The sequence below is a fragment of the Sapajus apella genome, unplaced genomic scaffold (genome assembly GCF_009761245.1).
Source record: "Sapajus apella isolate SASKATOON/1434 unplaced genomic scaffold, GSC_monkey_1.0 scaffold119, whole genome shotgun sequence".
In the NCBI taxonomy this organism is placed as follows: Eukaryota; Metazoa; Chordata; class Mammalia; order Primates; family Cebidae; genus Sapajus; species Sapajus apella.
The window spans coordinates 3,643,933-3,651,713 of NW_022437059.1; positions in this window are offsets into that span (position 1 = coordinate 3,643,933).

Below are 7,781 nucleotides of genomic sequence, written 5' to 3' on the forward strand. Positions count from 1 at the left end.
TTCTAAATATATGCATATCTTTTCACCATAAAAAATATATAAATTTACAAAAATCAACTATATCTTAGAGTAATAATTTATATGAATAAATTCAATTTGCAATGTAAACAATAAAAATAAGATATCCAATATTAAGTATAAAAATCAGGTAAAACTGATATAAAAGAAAATATAAACCTATTTGAGGAATATAAAAAAGATTTGAGAAACGCATATTTCTGGATAGTAAAGACTCAATATTATAAAGATTTCAGTGCTTTTATATTAATTCCTAAGTGTAATGCAATTTCAATCAAAATCCAAAAGTGATTTTTTTGTTTACAAAGTAACATAATTATCATAAGGTCTACCAAGAAAAATAACAGATGAGAATAGCCAAGAAAATACTGAAAAGGAAGAAAGAGAAGTACCTGTATTGTATCATATTAAGATGTGTTACAATGTTAAAGTCAAATTGCATACTTGTTACATGAATATGCAGATAGACCAGCGATACCTAACACAAAGTCCCATCACTTAGGATTAGGTTCACCTGCAATGACCACTAAAAAAAATCAGCATAAAAAGGGCTCAAATCAGATACAAGTTGTAGGGGAAGAAAAATGATTTCTCACTACCCTTCACAGTTCTTAACTGATATATGCATGGAAGAAAACCCAGAGAAATGAGTAAATCTCTAGGGTAGATCTCAAAAAAAAAAAAAAAAAAAAAAGCATGTAAACTTCAGGCGTAAATGCCGTTTTTCTCTGAAACAAAGAAGAGTGTGGGGGAAACCCAGGTTAAGAGCAGATGGCCAGGAAAAGCACCATAAAACAAGGATGAGGTTTGCTATGTGGATTTAAGTCTATGCCTTTTCTATTAATAAGAATCTCTAGTGATTTAGTCCTCCTTCTCTTCTTGGTGCAGAGAGGAAAACATACTTACAAATGGAGTTTTCCTTTATTGATGTAAATTTCTCCTACAAAAGGGCAACTTTTCAGAGCTACTCTTTTGACTGCAGTTTCTCAAAATAGCTGACTTAAAATAACCAAGATGACAAAGAGGCAGATTTTTGGATGGCATATTTTGGCCTCCTACAGTGATATTTTGGAATGGTGTGTCCTGAGCCCCATCAAAGTTTATTTTTCTCTCATTTATTAGAAATCTAAAGATAAGCAATCTGTGGGTGACAGAAAGTCATTGAGGCCTCTCAGGAGATCAAGACTACTTCTATTTTGCAATAACATTCAACAAGAAACTTCTACCTCGTGGTCCAAGATGGCTGCCAGAGTTCTTTTTATTTACATCACAGTTGTTAGAAAGGAGGAAAAGGGGTGAAGAGGAGCATAGCCCCTCTCATTCAGAACCATCCTGAAAGTTACATACAACATTCCTGTTTCTATCTCCTTGGCCACAAGCTAGCAGCAAAAGAAGTTGGGAAACCTAGTAATGATTTAGAAGAACCACTTGTCTAGATGAATTTGAAAGTTTATTGCTAAAGCTAAAAGAGAGATGGGACACTGGAATGTCCCCTCCAGAGAAGCATAGACCAAAGTATACTTGAGCATTTAGTAAAATTTAACATAATGTCGCCGAGCGTGGTGGCTCACGCCTCTAATCCCAGCACTTTGGGAGGCTGAGGCAGGAGGAACACCTGAGGTCAGGAGTTTGAGATCAGCCTGACCAACATGGAGAAACCCCATCTCTACTAAAAATACAAAATTATCTGGGGGTGGTGGCGCATGTCTGTAATCCCAGCTACTCTGGAGGCTGAAGCAGGAGAATTGCTTGAACCCGGGAGGCGGAGGTTGCAGTGAGTCAAGATCACGCCATTGCACTTCAGCCTGGGCAACAAGAGCGAAACTCCATCTCAAAAAATAAAAATAATGTTGAGGTAGCATTTAAAATCATTTAAAAGATGGTGAGATCATTGGCTAACTTTTAGGAGAAAAATCAAGCTAATGTTCTGACTCATTCTTTATAACAAAATTAATTCTGAATGGATTAAAGAGTTGTATGTAAAAAAAAAATAATGAAATCATAGAAGAGTTTTTTCATGCTTCCTTTCAACCAAAGCAACACTAACCCCAGGGTGCTGTTAGTAGGGAACAATTACTGAAGAGCTGAGTCACGTTGTATCATCCCAGAAAACCATCTAACATTTAACATCAGACATTCCTTGCCACAAGGAATTCCTCCTTGGCTTCACTCTTCTGGAGCTCCACCGGTTTCCACGTGGCCAGAGCTTCTCCCCATCCCCCTTCTCTCATCATCCTCTCACCTTCTTTCAACTTCCTGGCCCATCCTCTTCTCCAGTATCTTGAGCTGCCAACAAATAACTGAGTTCCCTCCTGTTTCGTGAGGAGCGATTCACTGATCTTTCAGGCCCACCTCCTCTTTCCATGTCCTGGAAAAGAGGAAGAGATGTCCACCATTTGTGCTTTATCAGGACCACTAAGAATGTTTATAATTTAAAAAAATCTTCCTTGAGATGAATTGTACCATCCTCTTAAAGACAGGGGCAGCTATAATGCTGTGAGGACATGTGTATAAATATAGGTCTCATTTTCTTCACGCTTCATCTTTACCTGTGCATACAATTAGAAAATGATCTGAAAAAGCATACTCCAAAAATATTAACAACATTCTAATTATTGGAATTACAAAAGCATTTTCTTTTCTCTTTGGGCTATTTTTTTCAAAGCATCCACAATGAGTATATATCAATTTTATATTATAAAATTATGTTTTTAAGTAATCAGATTAATAACCAAAAAATCACTCTTTTGTTTTATATTTTTCCATTGTAAATATTTTTCACTTCATCTTAGCTTCATTTGTCCTCAATTCTCACCAATCAACTTAGAAGAAAAGGCAAATTTATAAATAGGTATAACTAAAGTCTAATATGTATATTTTAAAGATGTCGACAAGCAAAGATAAAATAAAAAGCAACTATTAATTAATTTGCAACACTAATGCTTAGGTTCCCAACATGGATGAAGCCTGTCCTGGATTTATGCCATGAATTTCCTGGATTTATACCGTGGTGTGCCTTTCAGGAGTATTCAGTCAAACTCATAGACATTTGGCCAGATTCATGGCCCATGAATTTTAACCGCAGATAAAATCTGATAAAATCTATCAACCTTGATGTTTAGTTTTCCAACAATATTTATGTCAGTCATTCGTCTACATAAAATATGTAAGGGACAATAGACTCCTAGGTTGAGATCAAATATGCAAGTGATGTACCTCACTGGTTAGAGAGTGTAGTAAGTTGAAAACATCCCCCCAAAATTCATGTCAGCCTGGAACCTCAGAATGTGTCTTTCTTTGGAAATAGAGTCTTTGCAAATGTTATTAGTTAAGTCATCAATTCATTGTGAATTTAGAAGAGAATCAGTCTGAAACTAGGAAGTCTGATTAATCAATGGAAGATATACACTAGGAATTCACAGGTGGCACGAGGTGCTCATTGGGGTGCCCCCCCTCTTTGAACAGGGCAGTGAGGGGAGGGCATACGGAACATTTAGCATATTCCTTTAAGGAGGAGAGCAATAGCATATAACTACACACCCCCAGCAGCCCTCCCCAACTGGATGAAACAGGCTGAAGCCTGAGGAATCAGGATTGATGAGTGACTGAGAAGAAGAAAGTCCAAGAGTAGAAAATAACGTGGAGGACACGTCAGTGATAAGAGATGTGTGCAGATATTTGAATGCATTGACTTCATCAATGTTAGGGTCTAGCTCGAGCATCAGCACAGTGTGTGCCAACCCCGATGCTAATCCAAGGGCTCGTGAATCTAGCTCACCACCGACCTTGCCTGTCTCTGTAGAGACAGTGCAAATAATTCAGAGGCAGAAGCTGCTTTTATATGCAATACATTCTGCATGGAAAGTATTCAATCCATAAATGATGATCATGTGAAACCTTCCTACCTTCAAAGGAGGTAGAAACTAGTGGCCAGAGGACTAGGCAGATGCAGCGCCTAACTTTTTGAAAAAGCTCTCAGCCCTGAAAGAGGTTTATGCCAGATTTACCAATTCAGAGAAGATACCTGACTCAAGATAATTCCAATCAATTCTCAATTAATCCAAATGATAATGCAGGTTATTCCTTTTATGGATTATTATTATTATTATTTTTTTTTTTTTTTGAGACGGAGTTTCGCTCTTGTTACCCAGGCTGGAGTGCAATGGCGCGATCTCGGCTCACTGCAACCTCCGCCTTCTGGGTTCGGGCAATTCTCCTGCCTCAGCCTCCTGAGTAGCTGGGATTACAGGCACACGCCATGATGCCCAGCTAATTTTTTGTATTTTTAGTAAAGACAGGGTTTCACCATGTTGACCAGGATGGTTTCGATCTCTTGACCTCGTGTTCCACCCGCCTCGGCCTCCCAAAGTGCTGGGATTACAGGCTTGAGCCACCGCGCCCGGCCCCTTTTATGGATTATTAATAGATTTTTTTCCTCATTCTAGGCAGACTTTTCTCTGTCATCTAGGCAGAACCTTTGTGAAATGATGGGTGTGTTCAAGGAACCCAAATTAATTTAACTAATGGCTAAAGAAAAACATACTCCAAGAGATTACAAAATCTGTTAGAAAAAAATCAACCTGCTAAACAGGCCTGGCATGGTGGTTCACACCTGTAATCCCAGCACTTTGGGAGGCCAAAGCGGGTAGATCACAAGATCAGGAGATCGAGACCATCCTGGCCAACATGGTGAAACTCCATCTCTACTCAAAATACAAAAAATTAGCCAGGCATGGTGGCACACGCCTGTAGTCCCAGCTACTTGGGAGGCTGAGTCAGGAGAATCATTTGAACAAGAAAGTCAGAGGTTGCAGTGAGCCAAGATCACGCCAGTGCACTCCAGCCTGGTGACAGAGGGAGATTCTGTTTCAAAAAAAAAAAAAATCGGCCTGCTAAACAGAAAAATATGAAAATAGAGTACAATCATTAACAATAATAACAATATCACTCTGTTTTTATTATAGATTTTGATAGCATAACTGGTTTCTAAGCATGCTCATATCATGGGTTTTCTGTTAATCAAGTCTCTATGACAGAGATAAGATGGGGCATATGCTATATTCCTTCTTTCCTGGCTTTGAATGTGGAGTCATTTTATTTATGTGAAGAAACGCTGATGTTGCAGACAGCCCCATCTTCCCCAATCTTTCTGGGGAACTTCCATTTGCTGGGGAGAGGTGCATGCCTCCCTATCTGGGACACTGGCCATAGATTTTTCTGGCTCTGGGACTCTCTGGGCCAAGGTCCAAATGAAGATAAGGTGAGGGAGGCATCACTTTATAAAATTTAAGATAGTGCTAAAATTTACTCTCTCTTCTTAGGTTGAGACATCCATCTGCTGCTGCCTTTGGATATTTGAGCTCCTGGTCCTTTAGGACTTGACACCGGCAGTTCCCCATCCCACCCCACGCCCCAAGCCCCAGTCCTCAGACCTTTGGCTTTGGACGGTTACACCACAGGCTCTCCTGGTTCTCAGGCCTCTGGACTTGGACTGAATTGCACCACTGGCTATCTGGTTCTCCAGCTTGCAAACAGCACATTGTGGAATTTCTTGGCCTCTATAGTCACACTAGCCAATTCCCATAATAAATCTCCTTTCATGTATCTATATGTAGCCTATTGGCTCTGTTTCTCTGAAGAATCCTGAATAATACAACCAGCCACCCCACGGTGACTCTTGCCTGTATACACCTGATTCTCATTGCCACGATTCCGGTATGAAGGCAGGCTTTTGGAGAAGATACACACACACACACACACACCCCATATTTATTTCGTTTCTCTGGAGAATGCTGACTAATGTGGGTACCTACCAGAGGGAACTTGAACATGCAATCATGCAAATTTGATCATGTTTTTCACTACAACATTTCTATAGCTTCCCAGTGCTCTTGAGATATGGACCAAGCCTCTTACTGAGGCCTGCAAGATCCCGCAGGACCTGCCCTCTTCCCATCTATCCACAATCATCTCACACCAAACTCCCTGATTCTTTCCCTTCTGGCTATATTGGCCTTCTTTTGGATCCCCCAGAACATCATGTTCCCTCCTGACATAGGACCTTTGCGCAGGCTGTCCTCTGCACCTGACATGGCCTCCCTTCCTCCTCATCCCCCTCAGTTCCTCCATGTGCCCTTGGCCCTTCTTCAGATCTCAGCATTATTGATTCTCAAAGGAGGGTTTCCTGACCTCCTAGATAAGGCCAGAATACCGCACTTGCTAATTTTATGTGTCAACTTGAAGGGTGTTTTTGTTTTTTATTTATTTTTATTTTCAAAATTATTTTATTTTTTGAGACAGGGCCTCACTCACTCTGTCTCCTGGCTGGTGTACAGTGGTGTGATCTTGACTCACTGCAGCCTTGACCTGCTGGGCTCAAATGATCCTCCCACCTCAGCCTCCCGAGTAGCTGGGACTACAGGCATACACCACTACTCTTGGCTATTTCTTTTTCTATTGTTTGTAGAGACAGGGTTTCACCATGTTGGCCAGGCTAGTCTTGAACTTCTGAGCTCAAGTGATCCACCCACCTCAGCCTCCCAAAATGCTGGGAATTCCAGTATGAAGGTAGTCTTTTGGAGAACACACACACACACACACACACACACACACACCCTATTTGTTTAGTTTCTGTGGAGACTGCTGACTAATGTGGGTACCTACTAGAGGGAACTTCAGCATGCAATCATGCAAATTTGATCATGTTATTCACTACGACATTTCTATAGCTTCCCAGTGCTCTTGAGATATGGCCTTTTTTCAGATGCCTGAGGACACCGTGTTCCCTCCTGACACAGGACCTTTGCGCTGCACCCAGGCTTGAAGGGTGTTTTTGGATGAGATTAGCATTTAAATCGATAAACTCTGGGTAAGGCAGGGTGACCTCCACAATGTAGGTGCATCTCATCCAATCAGTTGAAGGTCTCAATAGAACAAAAAGACCAGCTATCCTGAGCAAGAAGGAATTCTCCAAAAGTCTGCCTTCATACTGGAACTGGAATGTTGGCTTTCCTGGGTCTCCAGGCTGCTGGCCTTTGGACTGGAACTACATTGTAGATTTGGACTTGCCAGCCTCCATAATCATGACAGCCAATTCCTTATCATAAATTTCTCTCCCTATATCCCTAAGTGTGTACACACACACACACACACACACACACACACATACACACACACGCACACACACACCCTACTTGTCCCGGTTCTCTGGAGAACCCTGACTAATGTGGGTACCTACTAGGCACTCTTATAACATTGTGCTCCTCTTCATCATAGCGTGAGTCTTTGTTTATAGACTCTAAATTTCATGGGTGCATGATTAGTCCCTGTTTTCCCCTCACTCTTACGCCCCAAATGCCTCGCCCTGTTCCTGGCTTACCAAGCAGGCTGTTGGTAAATACGTATTTAATACATAAAACATCAGGATAAACCTTGCACTCATGGAGCTCAGTGTAGTGGGAAAAGATGGCAAGTTATTGAGCAATTTTAGTGCATGAGGACAGAGGCCTTTACTGCAAGCACGGTAGCCACACGCCACAACAATGGGGCCCCTGACCCAAGGTATGGGGCAGGAGTAGGTCACAAAATACTGTAATGCAATAATACAACCAGCCACCCCATGGCAACTCTTGCCTGTATACACCTGATTCTCATTGCCACCAGTTCCATTATGAAGGCAGTCTTTTGGAGAAGACACACACACACACACACACACACACACCCTATTTGCTTCGTTTTACACACACACACACCCTATTTGTTTC